This window comes from Ambystoma mexicanum, chromosome 10 (genome assembly GCF_040938575.1).
Source record: "Ambystoma mexicanum isolate Mex_15411 chromosome 10, UKY_AmexF1_1, whole genome shotgun sequence".
Taxonomy (NCBI): Eukaryota; Metazoa; Chordata; class Amphibia; order Caudata; family Ambystomatidae; genus Ambystoma; species Ambystoma mexicanum.
The window spans coordinates 1,319,479,399-1,319,506,168 of record NC_090932.1 but is presented as its reverse complement, the minus strand read 5'-3'; the positions used below and the strand labels follow the sequence as shown (position 1 = coordinate 1,319,506,168).

The window sequence follows — 26,770 nt, the reverse complement described above, 5'->3', positions numbered from 1 at the left end:
GTCGCCTTCCTTGTTGCATCACAAGACGCTTTGGTTACAGCACATTCATTGCGTCATGCAGTCCCGCGTGGACGTTGCATCCAGGAAGGACAGCGGCATTAGGAACGTCGCCTTCCTTGCTGCATCACAGGACACTGTTACTGCACATTCACTGCGTCAAGCGATCCCACACCCAAGTGATACCCAGCTTATCCTCTAATGGTGATTTTACAAAACTAGCTGCATGCTTGTTGGACATTAAGGGGTGGATGGCGCAACACGTTTTAAAGCTGAATCCCTCAAAACCCGAATTTCTTTTATTTTCACATATTAAGCCAGATCCTGTTTTTATGAATAAGTTGCAGCACTCAAAAGGTTTTAAGCACCCCTTTTCAGTTTGCCTCTACAGCAAAATCATTAGGTTGTTTCTTAGATACCCATCCTTCTTTTAACACTCATATTAATGCTACAGTAAAATCTGTGAACGTTCAAATATTTACATTAAGAGCTGTGAAGCCTTTTATCCTTGAGTCGCACTTTTGCACTTTAGTCCAGTCGCTGGTCAGCTCTAGAGTTGATGCCCGACATTCTTTGTTAACTGGGCTTCCCAAAAATACCTCGCTTCCTCTGGAATCAGTCTTTAATGCAGATGCCTCGGTAGTCAGCGGAGCGCGTCCATCTGGCCATATTTCTCCTATTTGAATTCAACTTGAATGGCTTCCTATTGATTTCAGGATAAAATGTACATTTCTGTTTGTTGTACATAAAACACTTTATGCTCGAACTTCTGACTATTAAATACAAAAACTAAAATTCTCTGGAGGCCAGAGAGGGCTTTGGATTTAAGCATGTCTGCTGCTTGAGGTTCCAGGCTTTAAACGCTCTAATCACACAGAAACGATCTTTTTCAGAAGCGGCCGTTAAACTCTACAACCTTTTCCCGAAAGACATCCAACAGACTGGAAACTACCTCAAATTTAGGAAGAAAGTAAACACACTGTTCTTTGTACAGGCGTTTTAGTGAACAGGATTCAATTATCTGTTTTATGAAAAATGTTTTTAAAGAAAGTTACGAGCTGTGAAATGTTTGTATCTCTCGCTTTGATTGAATTTGAAGATTTTAGGCTGTTTTCTTAAGTTACGTAGATTGCTGTAATGTTTTGTCATATATTTTTTATTGCTATTTTGTACACGTTTTTTGTGAAGCGCTCTGATACTCTTGTTAGCCATGTAAACGCTACAGAAAAATTGTCAGCAAAATAAAATAATATGCCCCCATGCCACCTAAGTCATAGCATAGGCTATTTCCAGAAATGGGCTTTAGATTTAGAAAGCATTGCAACCATGTACTTTAGCACAACTGGCATGATTCCAATTAAATTCCAATTCAAGCAGTCAAGGATCCCGACACCCATTCATCAAGAGCGGCAACCACAGGACCTACCATTGTCAGAGAAAATACTGGCCATTCCCTGGGGACGCTGGCCATGTTCAGGACTAAAACAAAGCTTGCAGTTAGGATGGCGCCTTTAACTTACTCACCTAGAGGGAGTCACTCACTCTGACCTTGTCCACACCTAGGGTTCAACACACGTTTCTAGATGGGCAAACAAGGTGCAGACAGCAGTCACAGAAACTAACCGCAACTTTACACTGAATTCCGCTGCCATGTCCTCATCCACAGCGCCCACAAGGAATGCTGTGATGATGTTACCGCTTGAACACACTCTTCTTCGTCTACACTACACATGCCAGTCAGTTAGCTCAGTGAGTTAAGCGCTAGCTTTGGGATAGTGAGCGGACCTTGAAGTCACAGGCAGCACCGACTGAACCCTTAATGGGCAGACGGTGTCCACCCGCAATCCTGGCATGTTGAAAGCATGCGTAACATTAATATGGGCAAAGAGAACACATGCTACTACGTAACTTTGAAGTGAACACACGTCGACATATAGCGACATTGCTATGTGTTTGACTGAGCCAAAGACATTCTCTCCACCAGTGGCATTTACTGTTTAGCGTCATGTTTGCAGGAAACCTTTATGAGAAAATCTTCCCTCCTTGCAATTGCGCGCGACGCAGCTGTAATCTGCTTTTACTCTTTAGACACATGCATGTAGCCTGAGGGTTGGCCGGGCTTCATAATAGCCACATTCCTTTGACTTGGTGGAGTCTGGAAGCAATATTCAATCGTGAGCGGGTAAGTCCAGCACCTGACCCGGGGTCCTCTCTTCGTGAGGTAATGCATTCTTCTGACCCACCTCCCGGTGTGTGACCCGTGTCTGCATGCTGAGTGCCAAGACACGCTTTCGATATCAATTTAATCTGAGCTCTGAAAGAGGTGACGCTCTCACACAAGGGCCAGCCGGATGTGGCATTCTCAGCAGGCAGGTCAAAGCAGCCTGCATTGACTTGCCGCACACGCGCATGCGCACACACTCCTAGGAGGGGGATGGCAAGGGATGTTTGGCAGCAGACCGACAGTGAATCGTGGAGGATGTTTTACTCGTGAACAATGAAATCATTGTAATACTCGGGGATGGCTCTAGGGTAAGGAATACCAGGCCATTGCCTACATTATTTACGATGTGGTTGGTGGCACCATGTCGGCCCCATATGCAAAACATGTAGCTCTATTTCTGGCAAAGGAGACGGTAAAATGCCTCTTTATATAGGGTAGGAAAAATACATATGGGGATGCACATGCACCCTAAGTTTCCCAGGGTCATCCAGACGTGGACCCCTTGCGCACTGTGCTCAGAGAGGCACAGCTCCACCTCACTGATGATGCCCAACAAGGCTGAAACACGTGTATTGGGTTGCTGTTGGTACTCTTGTTCAGAAGGGATTTGCCATAGCATTTCGGTGCTGGACTGCCCTTGTGGGCGGGACAAAGACTGATATGCAAATGGGTATTTCCCATCTGTGAAAGGTACAATGAGCTAAAGTGTGCCTGCGGACTCTCGAGTAGGTACCTTCCCAAAGAACAGGTCAATGGGCCGTGTTCATTTTCACAGAGGGGCGCGTATGACTACATTTTGATCATCTATAAGGCAGTCGCCCTCAAGTCACCCAGCTACCTCACAGAGAACCTCAGCATCTCCGGCGGACAGCAAACCACCAGAAACCAGGACATGGGGAGACTTGAAATTCGCTGCTTCAAAAAGGAAAGGACCGGAAAACAAGCCTCCTCTGCCTATGCCCCAAGACTATGGAACCTCCCACCCATCAGCATCAGACTGGCCCCCACGCTCAAGCAATTCAGAAAAGAACTGAAGACCCACCTCTTCAAGTAGTCTCTCCTCCTCAAGACCTAGGCCATCATGTCGCCCGCGCACCACCTGACTCACTAGATGCCATTCACACCTTTCCTCCCTGCTATCCTGTACAGCTCTACCCCTCCTCTGTGCCCCTCCCTATCCCCCCTTGCTATGTATCTGTTCTGTTGTTACCTCTGTAAAGAGCTCTGTTATGTATCGCTATTGTTGTTTACCTCCGTAAAGCGCTCCGTTGCTTCTCGAAGCTAGGACTGCACTCAATATATACAATAATAATAATAATAGTGGGGGCTCAGCCCTTCATCGCTCCAAAGTCAATCATTTGAGTATCAATAAACTATGTAATAATAACAACTGTCAAAAGAGTGCTTATAAGCGTGAGGATGCTGGCATCAAGTGCCATATAATACAAAATATTATTACCAAACTGTTTTGGAGTTGCAAAGTTGTAGTCTGCTGCTTGAACTTAAAAAACAATGTACTGTAGCATACCAAATAATCTATGTGGAAGTGAATAAAGTCTGCTGTCCAATGTGCTAACCTTACGCATACACATGATCAAGGACAATTTAGTAATCATGAAAGATTACCTATTCTAATAATTCCAAATTTTCAATTCAACCCCGCTATCGCATAGAGAAGTTTGGAGGCACCAGCTTTGAAGTGAGGGCACCCCAGGAATGGAATTCCTTGCCCCTTCTCATTAAATCCTCTCCATCACTGACCACATTTAAGAGAGCGATCAAAAACTTCTTCAACTCTCTGGATTAGATTTATTCCTATTACTTGCTCTCTCCTCCGGTTTGACTCTACTGTTGCCTGTCTCTTTGTGTGTGCTCTGAGGCGCATGGGAGTTGTAGCGCTCTATAAACATGTAAAACACCCAAATAAATAATATTGAGAGGAGTTGCAGCTGAGGACACCATTTGTCAGCAGAAACGGTGCAGTATTGCAGGGATCTGCAACCTCTGGTTCGGCAGATGTTTTGGACTACAACTCCCATGAGCCATATCCAGCATAGTCAATGGTTAAGAATTGTGGGAATTGTAGTTCGAAACATCTGGAGAACCAAAGGTTGCAGACCCTTGCACTAGAGGAAGTGGCCCTTCACAGATCACAGGAACAAGTGCTTAACCCACTGAGCTATTATTGCCTTGCATAATGGTAGTGTTTTTTTTGTTATGTTTACATCTGCTTGTCATATGGAAAAAAAATACCAATGGTATCAGACCATGATTCACCTCCTTCTCCCTGTGTGTAAATCTAACAGGCTGAAGCAGGGATTTGCTTCACCGTTGTGAAATCAGATGTCTTGTTTTTAAAAGTTTGCTGGGAATCCTAGCCCCAGTTTGTTACTTTCACATGTATCAAAAAGGCATGAAATGGGCTAGTTCACATGATGTCAGAAGGGTGCGTGGAAATGGCCATTGGCCAGGGGAAGACTTATGTTGTGCTTTCGCCAGGAATCGTGATTCTAGTTGTAACACAGTCCTAAAACAGTAGTTTTAAAAAATAAAATGTGTTCAGACTTGCAGGGAAGTCATGTGGGGGTCGCCAGGGGTCGCCCCTGCTACCCTAAAGAGAACACTTTAAAAAAATAATGTAAGCACCTGGGCTGAGGCCAGCGCCATGTGGCTCTTTGTTTCCGGACTAGCTGGCTTTATTGTTCAGGCCTCTTAAAAACACAGGGGGTTCCACAAGTGTAACATTTTGAGCAGTGATCCTAAATAAGAAAGAATAGGAATAACAAAAATGTGTCTTTCTGGAATTCTATAGAGTAATTGCTAGACTCATTAAAGGTTCATTTCAGGTACACTTCAGGGGGAGAGTCACTGATTAAGTCTGTTCTTAAACACCTCAAGTCAGCCTTTCATCCTTCTGAGGTCGATAAGTGAGTACCAACACAGGTTGAGTGATATTGTATGTATATTTGTTCAATATAAAGCGTTTAAGCGTAAGTGCTATAAAATAACACATCATTTGGCCCTGGACGTCTGATTGCATTCACAGTCATTTGGTAATATGGGCCTATACACACTGATATTAATGATATATATGGTGATCTATTCTTGTATGAAATGTATATTACATTATAGTGGTATCGTAACCACACTTTTTGTAGCATACTTGGGAACGATGCTATGTGATGCCACTTCGTGTTTTGTCAAGGGGTGAAAGGTGGTGTTCCATCACTTGCCGTGATGTCACTTCAGGGTGGGGTCAAATGACATCACTTCCTGTGATGTCAGAGGTCAAGGGTTGTGTGATATCACTTCCGCTACCCCTGGTATTTCAGTGAAATGACGTCCCTGCAGGCTTGACAGGTCATCCTCAAAATTAGGTAGCTGAAATAAATGTGGAGCTGACCTTGAACAATGCATTACTGCAGATATGATATTTAGCGAGATGTAGTAACCCCAATGGGTACAGAACCCACGGCAAGTCAGAACCACAAAAATAGAAGGGAAGCTGCCTTGTTTGCATCTGGCTTTTGCTGCAGTGGTATGAAGCGTTTGATTTTTCTTACCCCAGAAATCTGTCTCATTGTTTCAAAAGCCCCCCTTTGGCATCGAAATGCTGTTATTTCTCAAGCCCTGACTGGCAGGCTCTTGCAACAACAGAAAAAAGGAAACCCGCCTGTATCGACAACCCAGCTGCCAGATGAGCATTGCTAATGATTATTTTTATTAAAATGCTGTTAGAGCCCGGAGAATAATGCCATGCCATAAAGACGCATTCCCGGGACCTAAGAGTAGGCATCAAAAGTGATAAATAACTCGCAGTTCGGCGCATTAATTCAGTGCTATTTCCAAAGTGAGAATGTGTAACTGTGGTCGGCAGGAGCAAATGAAGAGATTAATAAGAGAGCCAGCTTTCGGTTACAAGAAGCAGGGGTGACAGATTAGCTATTAAAGGCAATTTATAGGGCATAAGATATGAAAGCTGGCAAGAATCACTACCTCTGCCAGCTCCATAAATAGTGAAACTACATTTGGGTTCCTCCAGGCATCCTGCGAGGCACTTTAATTAGACCATAAAAACAGCCCGAATGTATAATGACTTCAAGCAGCGGCCCCTGCTTCGCCACATTGTTTTGTGTTCTTTGAGAACGTGATGGTTTACCTTGATTTGTCTTTTCCAAACAAGTAATCTGTCTGGATGCAGAGTGCCCGCGGCCATGGCTCTGGGAAGCACAAAAGAGGACTAAAGTGGCATACTTATTAAAAATGCATAAGTACAGCATGAGCACTTGACAGAGAGCTGGATGTCATAACTTAACATCACATGGTCTTCAGAAAACACAAGAGAACACTAATAGGAACCACTAAAGTGATTGGCAGATGCCGGCAGCCAATATCTAGCTATTGTGGAAGTGCCCTGAACGTGTGCACTTGTGCAATGCACTACGGCTTTTAAAAGTGGGACTACATAAGGAATTGGCCAATGGACTGTATGCAAAGTTTAAGGAGTCCTTTGATGAGTAATGCTGCAGCTTGCAGGGCACATCTCAGGGGAGCCATGGTAGTCGCCGGAACGCCTTCCAAGAGGGCATTGCCACCATCCAGGTAGGAGGGGACCAAGGCTTGGACAGTGAATCTAAAGTTGTTTTCTGATCTGGGTTGAAGGGCTTGATTTCGAGCAGGAGAGAAGGTCGGTACCAGGCCGTTTGTGTCTTCCTTGCGATGTGCTGTTTGCAGGAGAGGTGTCTGTCGATGTCAAACTCAAGGGACTTGGCCAAGGTGGCCAGATGGGTTGTGCAGCCCTCGAGGTGCATAGCAGGGAGCCAGGTCTGGATGTCCGGGTGTTCGGTTTTTGTTGGCCATCAGTAGGAATTCAGTCTTGGAGGGTTTGAGGGTCAGGTAAGCACTAGACACCCACTACAGCAGGCCTTGAGCCTGTGGATGTCTTCCGCGGTGGATAGCCTGGGGTACAGATGTGTGCCACCTGCGCATTGGTGGATGTCGATGTTGTGTGCAGTGAGGAGTGTAACAAGTGGTTCCATGAAAAGAATGAAGATCACAGGGGAGAGGATGGATCCTTGCAGGACTTCACAGCATCTGGGTAGACATAAGAGGCACAGAAGGACTGTAACTCTTTGTGGTGTAATTTGTTGGACTGTGTCCTGATTTACTTGATTGTAACGATAAATGAGCAAGGCATTTTTCCCAAAAAAATGACTCCTGCCTATTTATGCTTTGCTATGTTTAGTTGGGCTTAGTCATGCTATGTCTGGTTACTCTAAGCCAGGGGACAAATATATGACCTGCAATTTGAAGTCAATTGCCTGCTTTTTCACATGTAATAGACACTACAACCCTGGAACAACTCAACTTTTCAGGGGAGACAAGATACAATGAGCCAGAGACAAACCATTCAATAACAACTGACATAGCCAATCACATAAAATGACTGCACATTGTAACTACACCATTACATTGCTGAAAGGCACAGGAAAGGGTATTTCTGCACACAATGTTATGTTAATACCAATCTGTAATGTTGTACCAGTGCCCCAGATAAGATTTTGAAGTGGGAGTATTTTACTCCCCAATTTTTAAAGTTGGGAGTAACATGATATTTTAGGGAGTAAAAGAGTAGTAAGTTCCATTCCCAATGGGAGTATTTAATAGGCAAATGCAAATATTTTAACTGTAAAACAGAAATGTTTTGTTATAAATATATATATGTACTTCGTTATCCATGCACAGGGCCGGCACCCACCTTTGTCAGTGAAATTTCCACTCTTCTTCTTGACAATACAAAAAACAACTCCCAAACAATAATCTTAGGTGACCTCAATCTTGGTCGCGGCGACCCTAAGGATCCTGTAGCAACTGATCTGGAGTATGCTCTTACTGACCTTGGCCTTACCTTGTACTTACAAGAACCGACCCATATTAAAGGCAGGACCATTGATTGGCTAGCCGGCTCCAACTGCAACATTCAGGTCCTCAATAACTCCCCATGCTTATGGTCTGACCATCACATCATAACATTTAACATTGAAGCTTCCCTGCGAGCCCCAACACCTATAGCCCCAGCCCTCCCCACCCGCAATAAAAAAAATATAACAAGAGAACATCTCCTCCCACTGTTACTCCCCTCTCTTAATGCGGCGACCAACGCCTGCTCTGATCCCACCTCCCTTGCAGACATCTACAACCAAACGATGCTCACGGCCATTGACACCTTAGCACCAATTAAACTTAGAAAGGCTAAACCACGAGCACACCTCAACTCATGGTTCACTCCACAGCTAAGAATCCTTCGCAAGGCCAAACGCTGCGCGGAAAACCGGTGGAAAAGCCACCCATCTGATGAGCATAAAGACGGCTTCCTCCTCGCCTCCCTCATTTATAAAGACGCCATCATCATTGCTAAAAAGGAATCGCTTAATAATCGTATCACACAGGCCGACTCTAATTCCAAGGAACTCTTTAGAGTCCTAAAAGAGCTCGAAACCCCAGTATCCCCGCCAGACACTTGCACAAAAGACAGCAAATGGTGTGCTAACATTCAAGCAGCCCTCCTAAACAAAATCTCTATGCTCCAATCTAAAATAAAAGATAAGCAGGACTGCCTGAGGCGTGACAACCGCTCATCCTCCCCCACTAGGCCCACCCTCTCCAACTTTGCCAACATCAAACCCTTCACCTTCGTACCTCTCACTATCATTGAAGTAGAAAATATCATCCTCACGATGAAACCTTCCAACTGCCAAGGTGACCCGTGCCCAGCTCCCATCATTAAGGACTTCGCCCATGACCTAGCCCCATTCATTACAGCCTTCATTAACTCTTCGTTTGAAACAGGTATTGTCCCGGACAACCTTAAAGACGCCTGGGTGATCCCGCTACTAAAAAAACCTTCCCTTGACCCAAGCATACCTACGAATTTCCGACCTATTACTACAGTACCATTCCTGCTGAAGATACTGGACCGTGCAGCTTACCTGCAGATCCAAAACTACCTTGAATCAAACAATCTGCTAGGTCTACGACAATCCGGATTTCGGCCCAGACAGGGGACCGAAACGGCTCTATTAGACCTAAAAACCCAGATCGAAGTCCTGAAGGACAAGGGCAAATTAGCAATGCTAAAACTCCTCGACCTTTCCGCCGCATTTGATTTGGTTAACCACCAGATCCTTTGCAGGCACCTCCACTCTGCTGCCAACTTCTCTCCCTCCGCAGCGGCCTGGATCAAATCCTTCCTGAGCAACAGATCTATGAGGGTCTTTCCACCCTCCGCTGTTGCAGCTCCCTCCCCTATTCATTGCGGTGTTCCTCAGGGCTCTTGTGTGTCTCCTACCCTTTACAATATCTTTACGAAACCACTCTTCGATGTGCTCGATTATCTGGGTGTCTCCTACACCAACTATGCGGACGACACCCAGATACTCATTCCCATCTCGGGTGATTATCTTGCTGACACCAAGGCCCTCAATGACGTCTACTTGGTCATCCAAGCCTGGATGGCCCAGCACCAGCTATGTCTGAACGACGATAAGACGGAGCTACTTATTCTGGGTACTTCACAACGCCTGAGCAAACTGGAGCCATCCTATCAGTCATTCATCATAGACGGCAACTCCATACAAGTCTCGAAAGACACCAAAACACTAGGCTTTTAGCTGGATTCCACCTTTTCCTTGTCAAGACAAACGAATGCAGTCAGATCCACCTCCGCCTACACGTGCAAACTCATTTCAGCCTGCAGACCTTTCCTCACCACCCACAATAGCGTCACACTAGCGAGAACACTTATCATGGCAAAAATAGATTACTGCAGTGCCCTATATCTAGGCACCAGCCAAGAAAACCTGTCCAAACTCCAAACCACCCAGAACAATGCAATTCGAGCTGCTCTGAACATCCCTCGTAACCACCACATCTTTGAAGCCAGAGCTAGCCTTAAGTGGTTACCCGTGAAGCAGAGAATTTCCCTAAAAACGCTTGCCCTCACGCACAAATGCCTAGCCAACAAGGCTCCGATCTATCTCTGCAGTCAGCTTTCGTGCCACTCCACTGCCCGCCCACTAAGAATTGCTCAGACTCACTGCCTTACTATCCCTAGGTTTAAGCTCCAAAAAGCGGGAGGCACTAGCTTCCCTGTCCTAGCCTCCAAACTTTGGAACACCCTCCCCGCTGCCATCAGAGCTGAAGACTCCTTCAACGCCTTCAAGAATAAAACCAAATCTTGGCTCTTTGACCAGCAATAGCTGTGTCAGACATCGGTCCTACTTACCCAACCCGCCTGTTCCCCTGCACGATTTCCGGTCTGCTACCTTTCCCAACTACCTCAGGGATACTTCCTCTGCAGAGCCTAGGGACACTGTACCATGTGTAAGATGTGTAATTATTAAGTTTGTTTATTATGCTGTATTGTTATACTTTTTTGTAATTTATCTCCCTGTATGTTCTTTTCTTGCAACCTTGTACAAATTGCGCCCTGATGCCCCCAGGCCTGATGGTCTGCGCGTTATAAATAAACAAATACAAATACAAATACAAATTAAAGTATACATTTTCCCCCCTTAGTCAGATCAGGCAATAACAATAGAGTTTCCTCCTGTGGCACTACATTCACTACTGTTCAAAGCATATTAATGGAGCTGTGTGGATGAGAACATGGGGCAGGCGCCTGTGTGTCCATTTCCTATTTGTGTTGGGAGTTAGGAGTTTTTACTCCCTATTTATATTTATTTTTTGGGAGTATTTGTCTAATTCTGGGGAGTACAAGTGGCCAATACACCCCTTATCTCTAGGGCTGTGTTGTACTCAGCTTTATTTACTACACAGTGTAAAACTATGGTTCTTGGAAGATCAAAACTGTTGAAGCGGGCAAGACCAGATGGTGGGAAGCACTACACAGCCATGACAATAGAGCGTTCTTCAAATGGAACCTAACAGAAAGAGTTACAGGTATACACACTGCACTTAGTAGTGGGGATTATGCAGTGAGGATCCCGGAAACAAGCACCTTTACATGAGAAGTAATACTGTTTGTAAATTACTGCTCTGCTGTGATGACTGCTTTGTGAGATAGTGTCATTAGTGATGAGATTACATGTTGCTGCTGTAGATACAGCAGGAATACTGTAGAATATTATTAAATTTAATGTAATGCTCTCCATTAAATTATACCAGCTAAGAATTGTGCACTGAAATATCAATTGCTTAATGTTAAAGAGATATTACAAAGTCACAGGAGCGTGGCTTTAATAAAGACAAAATAATATAATATGGATAAAGACCCTTTTTTTGTTATCAGGGGGGTGGGCTGAATCATGAGGGACTAGTCAATGGAAAGTGAGTACAGGCCACCCCACCCTTTAACACAATATGGTATGGATAGTGGTCAACAGCAGAACTGGGATACAAATCCCTCTATCGTTTTGATCAGACAGCAATCAAAACACTGGTAAAACAACATTTATTCACAAATGATAATACAAAACAACACATAGGGCCTCATTACGAGGTGGGCGGTAAGGGGTTAACGGCACCGGTAAAGGTGCCGAAGCCGTTAACCCCATATTGCCCTATTACGAGGTCCCCTTGCGGGCCCCACTCTGGACGTCTGGTTTTACCAGATGTCCTAAGTGGGTCGCCCGAGGGGGCCAGCATGCTGACAACAGGCCCATCATTAACGGGCCTGTTGTTAGCATGCTCCCCATTCCCATTGTGCCCTATGGGGGCTCAAATGGGAATGGGGATGGTCCGGGTCCGGGTTCCCTGAATGGAGAAATACCGGGCCCTCCAAGGTCGGAATGGCCCGGTATTTCCCCATTGAGGGAACCCGGACCCGAGATTGGAGGCAGCCATGCCCTTATTGAGGGCATGGTTGCCTCCAAACTCGTAATGAGGCCCATTATCATACATATGATAGAATAACTAATATGCACAATCTAAATCACACAGAGTATGGCAACATTAAGAGAGTTATGGTGTGGTTAGTAGCTAAAGTGATTTAGTGTACTGTATCCATTATCAGAACACTTCATTGGACCAATGAAGTGTGCTGATAATGAATACATTTTGTTTTACCAGTTTGTTTATTGCTGTCTGATCAAAACGATAGCGGGATTTGTACCTCAGTCCTGCTGTTGACCACTAACCATACCACAATGTGTTAAAGGGTGGGGTAGCCTGTACTCACTTGTATATGTTTTTTCAATTTAATAAAGACAAGACAATGGGCCTCATTACACGGTAGGCGGTAACCATGGTGCTATTAGCGCCATGGTTGCCGCCGGTATTTTACCGTGTCCGCCTTGGTGGATGGCGGAATTACCACCCTACTCCAAGGTGAGCGGGGGCAGTAATTCCTCATTCACCAAGGCACTTCCCCATTCCCATTTTTGCCCCCACAGGCGGGGAATGGGGAAGGTGCTAATTACAGTACCGCAAATTGCGGTACCGTAATTAGCACCAAGGTCTCTTTGCAGCACCCTACTTTAACGGCTGGTAAAACCAGCCGTGAAGGTCGGGTCCCGCAAAGGGAACTCGTAGTAAGGCGGTAAGGGTTTACCGGTACCGGTGCCCTTACCGGTACCGGTAAACCCTTACCGCCTACCGTGTAATGAGGCCAAATGTAATTTAGAATGTGCTTCTACATGTTTGCTAGTATAGTGCATGGGGAACATGATGACTTGTACACCTTGAATTTGAGTGTTCTATACAGAAAGTGACAATGGAAATGTTAGGTAACAATTTAGAATATTCATTATATAACACAGCATCAATATTATATCTGTTAATAGAATGACCTATTATTAGAGTGTTACTACAAATAGAAACAATTTACAGTGAACACGTTCGGCTGCATGATGCAGAAAATATCTAATGTAGCATTGACATCCTGTGACTATAAGCTCTGACTATAAATTCACCTGAAAAAATATATTTGTGCAAAAGTCAGAGCTTTTGAAACCAAGATGGCACAGACCCCATGATCCCTCATTGTGATCAAGGCAGGGAAGATGTAATTGACCCATCTTTGTGTATTGAAGAAAAAGGCCTTGATGATAAATAACACAATCTAAATCTAAATGCAACATTGATGTTATGGAATTAGCAAATATCCATGGATTGTATTTTCAGGCTAATAGCAGATGGCCAAAAATATCCTGACCTCAGTAGAGCATTAGGCCTGAGCCAGAAAGAAAGTTTACCAATTTGTGTTTTTTGTTAGGTAAAATGGTTCTTTGTTCATAACAGCAGATGGTCCTGTTGATACAAGAGAAAATCCACACACATGTAGTTCAACCCAAATGGCATAGCAAAATGTGAACTGGAAACAAATATATTTAAAGTGACCAAAGGAAATACATTTTTAGAAATACAGGTATATACCTCGAGCAAATTATATGATAAAATAACATTCCAGTCCAAATTGATTCCTTTTTCATGAGAGGAGAGCTAACACACCATCATATGACACAGATAATTCATTGGACCAATCAAATTAAGGAAGAAGGTGTGTGTAAGTGAATGGAACCTATCACATGCTCTGTCCAATTCAAAGTTGTTGTGTCAAATGGTGCTGCATGGATGGAGTGTTCTGGGTATTTAAACTTTGGATAATCGTAACAGGAAGATAGACCATGTGACAAGAGAAAAGCTGATTGGGATTTCAATAGGAACTAGCTGATGGAAAATCTCCTTAAGGAGGGATGGGAAGCAGAGGCCTTTCCCATGACAAAACTAGAATTCATGAGAGGGATTTTTGGGGCATTTGGACAGAAATTAATTGTTATGTGGTGGTGCTGAATACAGCTGGTCGAGGGCCCTGCCTGCCCAGGGCCTTTGAAAGACAAGCCCAAAGGAGCTACAATGATCCCAGAGTATTTAGACAATAGTTAGAATAATTAATTAAATTACAGATAGCAATACCAGTATGTTGTGGGATGCCTGTTTACAAGCTATGTCACTGGGAGGGGGCATAATACAAGAGTATGTGTGCTGTGATTAATAACTAAAATTGAAACCCATCTATTTGGTATCTCTTGAGACCTTAGGCATCCCAAATTGTAGAGTAGAATAATATGTGTTTGCAATTGGAGTCTGCCATAGTTAAGAAAGTAAAATAAATTGACTCCTTAATGAGCACATGGAACTTGTGTGTTGTGAGGATGAACCTGATTCCTTAAAAAATAGTGAGAGAGTTAGACGCCGCTGTCCCTGCATTCCAAAAAGAACTACGATTACTGAGTCCCAGCCTTCAAAATAATTGCAACCAATTCAAAACACCACAAAACTATACATTTGTATATATGTCCAAGCTAGGGACCAATAGTTTGTCACGGATAGTGTACAACATTTTAAGTTAAAATTAGTCCAAGAATCAGAGAACCATATTTTAGAGCATATATGTTTTTTCTGATGATATTACTATTAAATTTTCAATAGCTTCATAGAAAACAAAGTGAATCATTTTATTGTAAACATTATTTCGTAGAGCTTTTTTACCTTTTTTAATCAAATTATCAATGTCAATTTGTGTGTCAACATTGCAGAGCATATTATCTTACCTAGAATAATGTGTCTGTCTTTTCTTTATCTATGTAATGATGTTTGTGTGATTGGAATGAAAATTTTATTGAGGCAACAGTAAGGAAGTTGTATGGGTGTCCAGTCAAAGGATCGATTACAAAAGGCTCGAATGCAAAAGGTGAGAGTCAATAGGGTCGAAAACCAAAGGTTTGATTTTTTTTATTTATATATTTATTTTTAGGTTTCTGTGTAGGTAAAAAAAAAAGTGTTTTTTACCACAAAAACAGGGGTTGGGGGGAGCCCCCCCCCAAAAAAAAATATATATATATTAAAAAAAACATTTCGAACCTTTTGTTTTCGAGACTATTGACTCAAACCTTTTGTCATTCGGCCCTTTGCAGTCGATCCTTTGACCTATAACCGTTGTATGTTCCTTTCTGTAGCAAGCTGCCTGATATTTTGTGAGTGGCTTCACCAGCATGGCAAGTTAGGGGGCAACTTTAATTTCTTGAATTATTATTTTAAATAAAATGAAACAAACAGATTAAAACAGCCTGCTTCTTGTGGAGTGGGATTTGTGCATTGGGGGAAGTTAATGGTGGCAATACCATTACCATTTTTGGTCTTGCAATTCCCACCAGTGAAAATGCTTTGGTAATCCGGTGCAGTGAATTTTGCCAATCAGCTGTATTTTATCTTTTGGTAATGGGAGATATTTTACCTCTGTTGATAATTACCATTTGCTCCTGGTAGTAATGGTATTATCCTATTGGAGCTTCCCCACTTACACACATGGAGTCCTGGCCAATGACATGACCTCCCTCTGCACCCTTATTTTCCAGAATTTGGAGTGCCTACCCTTGAGTTTACAGTGTATGCAAAGCACCACTATATAGAAAACAAATTAACACCTGGTCGTGCCTAATTATGGCACTGAAATATAACAAAGGAGAATAAATCAGCCCACATTTGAAGTAACATCCTTAGGCTTCGGCAGGCATAGCGTTATGAAGGTTTATTGCCAGCAATAGACAGATTAAGCAGTAAATAGCCTGTCTTTTTAAACAGGTGCATTTTGGGAGGAAAACTAATATTACTCCAAGGAATATATATCAAGGGTCATGGTTGGAAGGCAGCATGGCGCAATGAGTGTCATGCAGTGGTGGGTGGAGGGTGAATCGAGGCCGCTAGGGAAGAACATGCAACAGGAATCCATTGTAATACTGCCTCTGAGTTTCATTGTGTATATATAACAGGACAACCTTTAGTTAAGGTGAAACCTATGAACCATTGCCTTTTGCAAAAAATCTATTGCTAATAATGTTTTATCTTGTATGACTATCTGTCTAACATTTTCAAAGGTAAAGGGCCTTATCATAGCCCTGGCGGTATCCCGGCGGTAATTGCGCTGGGATACGCCCAATGCTATTAGCATTACCACTACTCGGTCCGGATCCCGAGTAGTGGTAAGGCAGTAATTCCCTCCTTTTTTGAGAGTTCACAGTACTCTATGGGGATTTTCGGCACTATTACTGATGAGGGTAATAGCGCTGGCGGTAATAGCACTAAAAATGGGCAGAAAGCTGGAGATTTACCTCCATCTTAGAGCTGGAGGAAAATCTCTAGCTTTCCGCCCAAACTCGGGATTGGGAAGAGAGGTAATGCAGTGGTAATAGCATTACTGCCACATGTTTGCCTCTCCGCCTCACCCCTGATGAGGCCCAAAGTCTTTTCCAGGCTGTCCTAAATTTGAAAATTTGGGGCAAATTTGGCAGAGGTTCAAGTGTTTGTAAGCGTTGAAATAAAGTATTTTTTTTTTATCAATCCCATTCATTTTCCCATCAGTAAAAAGGTACATCCTCTTACAGCACACCGCCTTTTAGCAGCAAAAATGCTGCAAGGATTTGCCCCATATCAGAAACAATGTGGACACAAAGCTGTGCATATGTGCTTTTTGGTGGTTTGGTGCAAATGGTTGTAGGTGAAAGGGTCGACTGCAATTGATTCGAATGCAATAGTTTTGAGTCAAAAGGACCGGAAACAAAAGGTCGAATTTTTTTTTTCTTTTTTTGGGCCCCCAACCCCTGTGTTTGGTCTAAAAACCACTTTTTTCCCTATACGGAAGCCAAAAAATATTTTTTAAAAAGGGCATTCAACCTTTTTTTTCGGTCCTTTTGACTCGAAACTATTGTAATTCGAATCAATGTATCCGATCTTTTGACTGGACACCGGTGTAAATGCATCCAGTAGTTTTTTTGGTGGCAAACATGGTGCATTGCAGCAATTGAGGCTGTACAGAAATGAAAATCCAAATGTATTTGTCATCCATGCAAGCCAATCATGTGGTAATTTCCAGGTAAATTTGTGGAAAATTCACAATAGAATAAAAGGAGGGTCCCAAAAAATAATTCCCAAATGTATGCTCAAACACCCATGGAGTCATTTTACAAAATATGTTAATTGCATTCAGGGGACCTGCAAGGTTAGCACTTGCCCGCTGTTGGCTCCCCTGTGTGCAATTTTAAAATTTACAAAACAGAGTTTAAAGTGAAGATTTGAACGCTGATTCATGGAATTATTTGCGTGAAAAACGCAGATTTGCGCGCCTTTCTGCCCGAAAATCCCCATACTTCAAACAGGGATTTTCGGGCAGAAAGGCGCGCAAATCTGCGTTTTTCACGCAAATAATTCCATGAATCAGGCGGTAAAACAAGGCTAAACTATATTTACATTACATTACATCACATTGGTTATGCACACTATTGACCCTCGGGACAGACAGACTCCAGAGGAATCCATTTACTCGTTGCGTTTAATGTTCGTTATGAACAAAATGTAAAACCAGCCTGTAAATAAGTAATGTTAGTAAAATCAGACCGATTCCAGAGGAATCCATTAGTTTCATGAACATCCCATGCTGGCGTTAAACAGGAGCTCTTTGAAGTCAGAGAAGGAAGGCAGGGCAGAGCTGGTGCTCTTTCTCCACCTCAAAATGGCCATTAAATAATCTGGGGTGTAAAAATAAGGCGTAAATGGCTTGTAACTCGCTTTTAACTATCACTTTTACACTCTGCGGCTTGTAAAATGCACCCCCACCCCAAATATTGCACCCGTTCTCATCCTCATTTCTCTATATCTCAAATAGCTCATGGTTATAGCCACATGCCATGGCCAGCGTGCCATGCACCCGTGTTGGGGAGAAGAAAATCACATGATGCGTAGCTTGGACACATATGGGCCTCATTACGAGGTAGGTGGTAAGGGATTACCGGCACCGGTAAGGACACCAGTGCTGGTAATCCCTTACCACCCTATTCCGAGGTCCCTTAGTGGGTCCCTTCATTAACGCCTGGTTTTACGAGGCGTTATGGATGGGACCCGTTAAGGGACTTCAGAGCTAATAACGGTACAGCAAATTGCGGTACCCTTGTTAGCTCCATCCCCATTCCCATTGAGCCCTGTGGGGGCTCGAATGGGAATGGGGAATGGTTCCCGGAATGGGGATTTACCGGGTCCTCCAAGGTTGGAATGACCCGGTAAGTCCCTAATTCGGGAACCCGGACCCAGAATGCAGTAAGGGGGTAGCCATGGTGCTAACAGCACCATGGCTACCTCCTACCTCGTAATGAGGCCCATACTCACCACAGTAATGATGAAAACTGTGATAATGTGAAAAGAAAAAACACATCTGTATTACAGGTGGTGTGAGACATGGCATTACAGAACCCTTTACAAGCAGCGAACAAACTTGTTAAGAGGGTGTTCAAGTTGAAACAGCCCAACAAAATGTGAACTGTAAAGGCAAGACGTAAATAGCTAACGCCTTGCTTTTACGCCTCACTTTTGCAAACCACAACTTGTAAATTGACACGCCCTTTCTCTTCCTGATTGTTTGTCATCAAAAAGGGACCACTGGGCATAGTCAATGGCCCCTGTGCCACAGATCTGTAATGTGGAAAAATCCCATGGTGTGAAGTGGGAGAATGGAACAAAAGGCTCCCACCAATCCCCTCACACCCCTGGCCTAGAGGATTGCGGCCCAGACACCCGCCACGAGAGGAGTTTGCCTATCTACCAGACGACCAAATACCCTGGTACAGGAAGATACGGATGTGCCCACCAGCCTGCCCACCAGCCTGCCCTGCCCATGCCGACACCTGCGGCATGGATGAACTCGACTGAACCATTCAACAGTAAATGAACACATCGTTAGAGATGCCATGACGACCTAGCCAACGGTCAGCACACCCATGCAAACATGCACACTGGACACTCCCACACCAATCCACACGAAGAACATATTCAGTGCTATGACGTAGGTGACGGACACACCCACTGACGCGCATCTTTATTATTTTTCACATAGGTTTTTCAAAATGCAGAAACGCAAGACGCACAACGAACTCATCTAAAATGCTTGCTGACGCTTCTCCTACCCCATGCATTGCAATGAGAAATATAACGAAGACATGATACTGGGGATAAAGCAATATGATACCATAACCTAAAGCGCCGTGCATCAAACATCCCCACCTATGCACCAGGCCCAAGTAGGCCGCAAGCAAGTGCCTCCATGAACATTGAACAAGCAAGAGTACAATTACTGACCCGGCAGAATGAGCCCGGCGAGAACAGACAGTCAAGGGCACAATGTTGCAAACTCGCATGCCACAAGCCGAAGCCAAGGTCACACCTGCAAACTAAGCCAGACACACAGTGGAAAATGCAATATTAAATGTGCAGAATTCTGCCTCAACCACGGTCTCTCCTCACGTGACCAAGCCGAACCTGACAGGGTGTCAGGCCCAGGAGGAAGGAGACGCCTGGATCCCACGTTTTGAGACACAGGCAGCAACAATTAAGCGACTCAATGGACATCTGCGGCGGTGGGAGTAGTCTGCCCTCCAGCAAATGAACAAATCCTCGCATTGTCTGCACATACCCATAGTTATACATTGTTGCAAATGACAGGTGCACCGCGAGCTGGGAACAGCGATGGTCCCAGACTGGGGGGGCTCGCGAGTGGACCAATCAGAACATGGGGCACTTATCACTGACGCCATTAACATTAGCCAATCCTCAGGGGTCTTCATGTAACAATTTTCATCTATCTAATTTGAAGGGACAACCCAAGTATACCACCTGACTGACCCTCAACCACTAACAGCGTTCTCTATACGTATGCTATACTAACCCTACCACTCGAGGAACCAATCCGTAGTGGCGATAGGTTTTTTGCTAACTTTCCCAGGTGAGGCAAGTAGCGTGTCATACTGAGGTAAAAAGGGCCTGTGAGCCCCACGAAGAGAGTGAGTGTCAGGACGGACGCGTACGATCCTTGACCCACCCCACCCGTTTTGTTTAATAAACAGCAGAATCACCTTGCTTCTTGCGTGTGCCTCATACTCATTTTTGGGATACGCGGGAGGAGTTGGGGCCTCCCTGCCCGGAGGTCCGCGGACAGCCCAGCCGACTCCGGGAGAATTTCCCCCCGACAAGTTGGAGGCACTGCTGAGATCTGTTTAAGATCTGCTTTTATTTTATTTTTTCCGAGTGCTCCCGTTGCGAGGAGGCCCGGCGGCGCGGCCCCCTCTGCCGCTGCCCCCTTTTGAGGACTACAGGACCTGCGAGAAGACCGGTCAGCGCAATCTGGATATTGGCCTTCGGGAGCTGGTTGAGAAGTATCCCGCCCGCGGTTGGCGAGTGTCCAGACGTGTTCCAGACGAGGGGAGGTGGCGAGCCGCTTGGAGGGGTGCACGCAGTCGAGCGGCCCAGCATCAAGAGTACTTGGTGAGTATGCCACGCCCAACAAGCAATGTGAAATTGCGAGGGAGGGGGGAGGAATTGAATACGGGAGGCGGGAGGTGTTACACAGGTGCGCGGTGAAGGTTTGATAAATTAGTATTGATGGTGAAGTGAATGGTAGCTGGACAAGTGCGAGAGCAGTCAGCTACGTTACGGAATGGAAGGGGGCGGAGCACGAAAACATCACGTGCGGCCGCTCGTAGAAACTGATTGGCCTAGGTCGCGACCACGTGTAAGGGTGTGTGTGTGTGCGGTTTCCTACGATTTGGTGATTATTGATCAATGAGTAGATGAGGATCCCTATTGATCGAGCAGGAAACTCGATAGATAGATGACGTTTCCCTGTAGGCGTTAGCTAGCTGGTTGCCTAATACGGAAGATAATTGGCTGGTTAAGCCCTCCTGTCGAGGGGCGTATCACACGCGAGGCGACGCAGTGTGCGCAGTCCGATTATATTGTTGATTACCTTGTTCCAGGCGTGACAAGAGGACAGCTGTGGGGTTAACGGGGGTAGATTGCAAGCAAATTTTTTGGACTTATAAAAACATGTAAAGAACTTACCAGTAGTTTTGGAAGAGATTGGTGACGTCACCAGTAGGGCTTTCATAGGATATCTCGAACACAAGGCATTTTTTCGGAGAGTGGTGGGGAAGAGAATAATGGTAAGGGAGTGGAGACAGAGATAAACGGTAACGAGTAGATCGGGGCAAGGTGAAAAGGGGGACGTGGCTGCGCACGGAGAACGCCGCCACGACAAGTGAAGAAGGAGGAGGAGGGGTAAAAGAAAGTGGGACGGCTGTATAAGAACGTCACACGGGGCACGCAGCCGCAGGAGGCTACGTGCGCCTCGGCCGCAGGGGGCCGTAAAGGTGTTAGGTAAAGGAAGAAAAGAAAGAAAAGAATATACAAATGCAAATGCTATATTTTACTATTTTTCCTTAGCGGACAATCGCAAGCCCCCAAAATTACGGGGCCAGGTAAAGATCTAAGATTGTATAGCGTACACTGTTAGCAAGATAACCGCTACCAAATAGGGGTAGGATAACAAGTGAAGTGCTACCATGTCATACGAGACAGGATCGGGAGGGTGGGGGAACACCCTCACTACCCCGCTACAGCATATATGTAAAACACTGTCACCCCATAGGGAGAAACTGATCAAATATAGCATAGAATGGACACAGGGGACGGACAACAAAATGACGACACCATGGCCGCCTAATGGCAGTTTCGATCCATATACCCAACATTCACTATTAACCCATCTGCATACCACATACAAGGGGAAGAAGTTGACACACCACGTGGAGGTGTTTAACTTATGGAGGATGTTCCAAGGGTCCCGACCAGGACCAAACGGGATGTTCATTATGGGGGAAACAACGGAAGAGAAGAAGATTAAGGAGGAAGGAGAGAATGGGGAAAAAGAGAGTGAAGGCACACAGAACACGGGGAACGGACAAGGGGGAGGAGAAAAGAGTAACAACCTAAACGAAAAGGAAATAAAAAAGGAACAGAGCGACGATATGCCCCTAGCGAAGGTAGTGAAAAAGGAGGAAGGGGGGTTATATCCTTTAACAGAACTATGAGAAATAGTACAATTAAGGGCGGCTGAGGGGTACTCGAACCCGGCATACAGCCCGCCACCATATACAGCTACAGGTGGCCACACAGGAGGGGAGCAGACTAGTACGACGGGATCAGCTCGTACGAAGATGCCCGCAGGGGAGGGGAGGACTGGCGAAGAGCAGATCACGGAAATAGGACATGATGAGTGGGTAGCTGTGCAGGTACTATTAAAATTACGAGGTTCATTAACAGGAGAAGAGAAGGAGGCAGTAAGGAAAATGGACGAGGATAATACCAGGAAGAGTGAAATGAAAGGGGAAGAGGGAGAAAAAGAAAGGAGGAAGAGCTGTTACGACAAAAGGAAGAGATTTTGGAGGAACGATTAGCAGAATTAAGGGATGAGCAGAATGCACTGATCAAGCAGCTCGAGAGAGAGGAAAGAGAGAGCACGGGAAAGGAAAGAAAGCAAGAATGAGTTGGAAAAAATGAGGGAACGAACTGAGGAGCAAAAGAGAGAAGCCGAAAGGGTGAAGGCAGTAGCAGAAAGGGTATCCAGAGCAGCACTGCGTGACAAGAAAAGAGAGGAAGAAGAGAAAGAAAAAGAAATGGAAATATGGAAGAGGAGATTACTATCAGAAACGACAAGGAAATACAAAGAAGGGAGGATGATAGAGGGTATATTAGAGCGGGAAAGAGCGAGATGGGAAAGGAAGAGAGAAGAAGAAAGGATAATGGAAAAGATGAGTAGTGAAGTAATGGAGGAATTGAAAAAGAAAAGAGAGGACATTGGTAGAGAAATAGCAGAGAAAATGAAGGGGAAAGAGAAGATAGGAGAGGGGAGAGTGAAGTAAGGAGGTATGTACACAGAGACACAGAAGTAGCAACAACATCAGCACAAAGGGGAGCAATTGGTAAAGAAGAAAAGGGAGGAACGGATCTAATAGACTTAAAAACAGTAACGATTAGCGGGAAAAAGACAGATTGGGGGTTGCCATTCCTGGATGACTTTTGCAGTGAGGAAGGAGAAGGAATGGAGAAGGAAGGAAGAAATAGTGAAAGGGAAAGCTTAGATAAATTATACATCACCTGGACAAATAGAGAATCACCATGGATCTGCAGGAGAAAGGAAGAACTGGAGGGAAGTGAGGGGGAAGAGCAAGGAATGGCGGAAAGGCAGACACGTGCATCTACACCCTCATCATCCCGTCCAACATGCTCCACCACCCCACGCTCATTACGTGCAACATGCCCACCTAAACTCGCACCCTTCCCCCACGAACTGACACCCTATGCAGGCAGGCTTAGAGACCTCCCTGGACGCAGGCAGGAAGAACGAATACACACGCCCACATTAAATAAAGGAAATGATAAAAGAAGGGGAAGAGATGGAGGAGAAACAGTTACGAGCAGGGGAAATATGGACGCAATTGACGATGTAGAAGAGACGGAAGAAGAGGAGGGGTGCACGGACTCGATTTTGTGGAACCTATGGGGTGAAACAGGACACAACTTAATGCCACTTCTGGAGAGGGGAGGGGTTAGACCACAATACGTCCCTTGGAAGCATGCAGACAAGGAAAATATAAAGTGCAGGCTCCCATCATTAAGTGGAGGTGCGGGAAAATGGATATATGAAATGGAAAAACACACCTCAGGACAGAAATTGGCAGTGGGGGATGTAAAGGGCCTTCTAATATCAATATTGGGGGATGCAGCAGATGACATCTGGAAGAGAGCAGGCTTCCCCGGGGTCACAATAACAAACACATCACACGATGGGGCACCATTCGCAAACTGCAGACATGCATTATGGCAAGCGCTGAGAGTACAATACCCAGACACATCAGACATAGGAGCAATTACCTCACGCAAGATGCGTGAGAACGAAGATCCTGTTGATTATATCCAGGAAATTCAAGAGAAGTGGCGTATGGAAACTAGAGAACAATGGGACAAAACACCAGCAATATTCTACCATATACTAATACAAGGGCTCCCAGAAGCAGCTCAGAAACAACTGAAGAAGGTAGTGGGGATGGAAGCAAAAGCATGGCCAGAAATACAACTGACGATAGTACATCATTGTAGGACATGGCAAGAAAAGATGAAACAAAAGGAAGAGGATAGAAAAGCGGAAGAGGCTAAATTGGTACAGAAAAAACTTACTAAATACACGATGGAAGGTGCACTAATAACTACACCTGCAACAATGACTCAAAACCCCACACAAGTAGTGGCTGCACAAGATCCATCCCAAATACAATCATCACAGATTGTAGCACAACAGCTGCCACCACCCCACATGGCCTTTGATGAACCACATGGGAGGAGGATACTCAACGCCAGGAGCTGGATATTATAATTACAACAGGGGAAGGGGAGGAATGATGAGGGGGAGGGGATACGGCTATAACACACAACAGCAATGGGGAGGATCCAGAAATTTCTACCACACCGGGAAACCAGTATACCAGGACAATTCAGGGAGCTTTCCATGGCAGAACAGGGAACCACCGGTATGTTGGATTTGTGGATTACTAGGGCACATGTCACGCACATGTAGAATGAGACCAGGCACACCATCATGGGGAGAACAGGGACAACAAGGGCCTACACGGGAACAGCAGGGCGTCCAGCAACAGCAGGTATTGCAACCGGGAAATGTGCAGCAACAACTAGTAACACAACAACAGCCACAGACATATTCACTGCCACAACAACAGGTAGCAATAACACAACAACCCCAAGTGCAGCAAGTACAGCAACCTGCCAAAATTCAAGACCATAACATAACCTCTACCAATAACCAACTACAGCAAACACAACTGGGAAGGGTGACGGTCCTGGGACACAACCCTTACACAGGAAGTGGTCAATCATTATACCCACAATAGGACAGCCCACAGACGGTCTTGGTGTGTCCCATCCTGTCGGTAACACCTAATAGTGCGGAGGAACCACGCATAGAGGTAACGATAGGTGACAAAAAATGATCATTCCTTGTTGACACCGGGGCGACCCGGTCTTGCATAAGGGAAGGTAAATTTAAGATGTCAGGTGAAGCCATGAACACCCAAGGATTCTCTGGGGCTAGGGGGTTGGTTCCCTTTACTGATAACATTCCCTTATCAATAGGGGATTATGACATGTTCGTCCCGCTTTTATATTCTAGGGCCTCACCAGTAAACATACTGGGGAGAGACATAATGAGCAGGTTGAATATGACGATCTCCTTTACGGAGGATGGCATAATTTGCTCCACTCCAGGAATAAACATGCTCACTGCACGACAAATTATGCAAGCATACTGTGGACAGAGAGTGATTAGGGCTGAGCCAGTAGATGGTGAACTGTTCCAGTACGGAACAGACATGGCATTTGCATGGATGCCAGGAATAGAAGGAAAGATCTGGAGGAGGCCAACAGCCTATTTGTTTAGACCAGAAACACCAGCCAATGAACCAGAAGGAAAGGTGATTTCCGTGAGCACGGAGAGCATTATAGCAACTGCTGATTATATCGCAGTACATGCCCAAGACAGAGAAGGAAGAGCATGGAGGGTAGTGATAACCCTAGCAGAGGGATGCAGGCTCACCCAGGTGTCAGACAAGGAGCTCTTCTCAGAAGAAAAGGAAGAAGGTGAAATGGTATTTAAGATGAGTGTAGAAATATGGCTAAACAAGTGGCACAGAAAATTGCAATGGCACTTGAAGCACCCACATCCACCCCAGTTCCCTTCTTTGAGGAGGATATGGCAAAAGTACCAACATCATTATGGACTACTAGTCCCTATGACGTGGGGTGCATAAAGAGTATAGGGGGAGTAAGAATAAAATTGAAAAAAGGTGCAATACTCCCTAGAGTGAAGCAATACCCACTATCAAAAGAGGCAGATGAGGGCATATATGAAACAATAACGTGCCTTATAAATAATGGCATATTGGTACCATCAGAATCACCATGTAACACAGCTGTATACCCAGTGCGCAAAGCTAAAGGAGGGTCTTGGCGTTTCATCCAGGACCTCAGGCCCTTGAACAACATAGTGGAAGCAGAATACCCCATAGCAGCAAACCCGGCCACAATATTGTGTGGCATTCCAGCAGAGGCATCACGATTTACAGTGATTGACCTCAAAAATGCCTTTTTCTCAATACCCCTGCACCCAGACTCACAAGATCTAACAAGCTTCACGTACAGAAACACAAAATGGAAACACACCAGATTGCCACAAGGATACTGCGAGTCACCCTCAATTTTCAACAGAGTAATACAGATGGACTTGGGTAACATTGAAGTGGAAAGCACAGTGTTACAGTATGTTGACGATATAATAGTTTGCAGCACAAGCGAAAAACAATGCAGAGAGGACTCATTGAAGATGCTGACAATATTGGCTGAAAAGGGTTACAAGGTAGACAAAGAAAAGTTACAGTACTGTCAGGAACAGGTATTATACATTGGTCAGCTCATATCCCAATACGGAAGAAAGATTGCACCACAAAGAGCACAGGCCATATCAAAAACGCCGTTGCCACAAACAGTGAGGGAACTGCAGCAGTTCCTGGGACTGTGCAACTACTGTAGAGCATGGGTATTTGATTACAGCTCGTACATAGGACCCCTACTTGAGGCATTAAG

General features: G+C 44.9%; 1 protein-coding gene across 3 annotated transcripts in view; it reads right to left on the bottom strand.

The window, feature by feature from the left end:
- TTC28 (tetratricopeptide repeat domain 28) overlaps positions 1–26,770 on the bottom strand; it is a 1,396,661-nt gene that overhangs the window by 621,625 nt on the left and 748,266 nt on the right. The window lies entirely within an intron of this gene.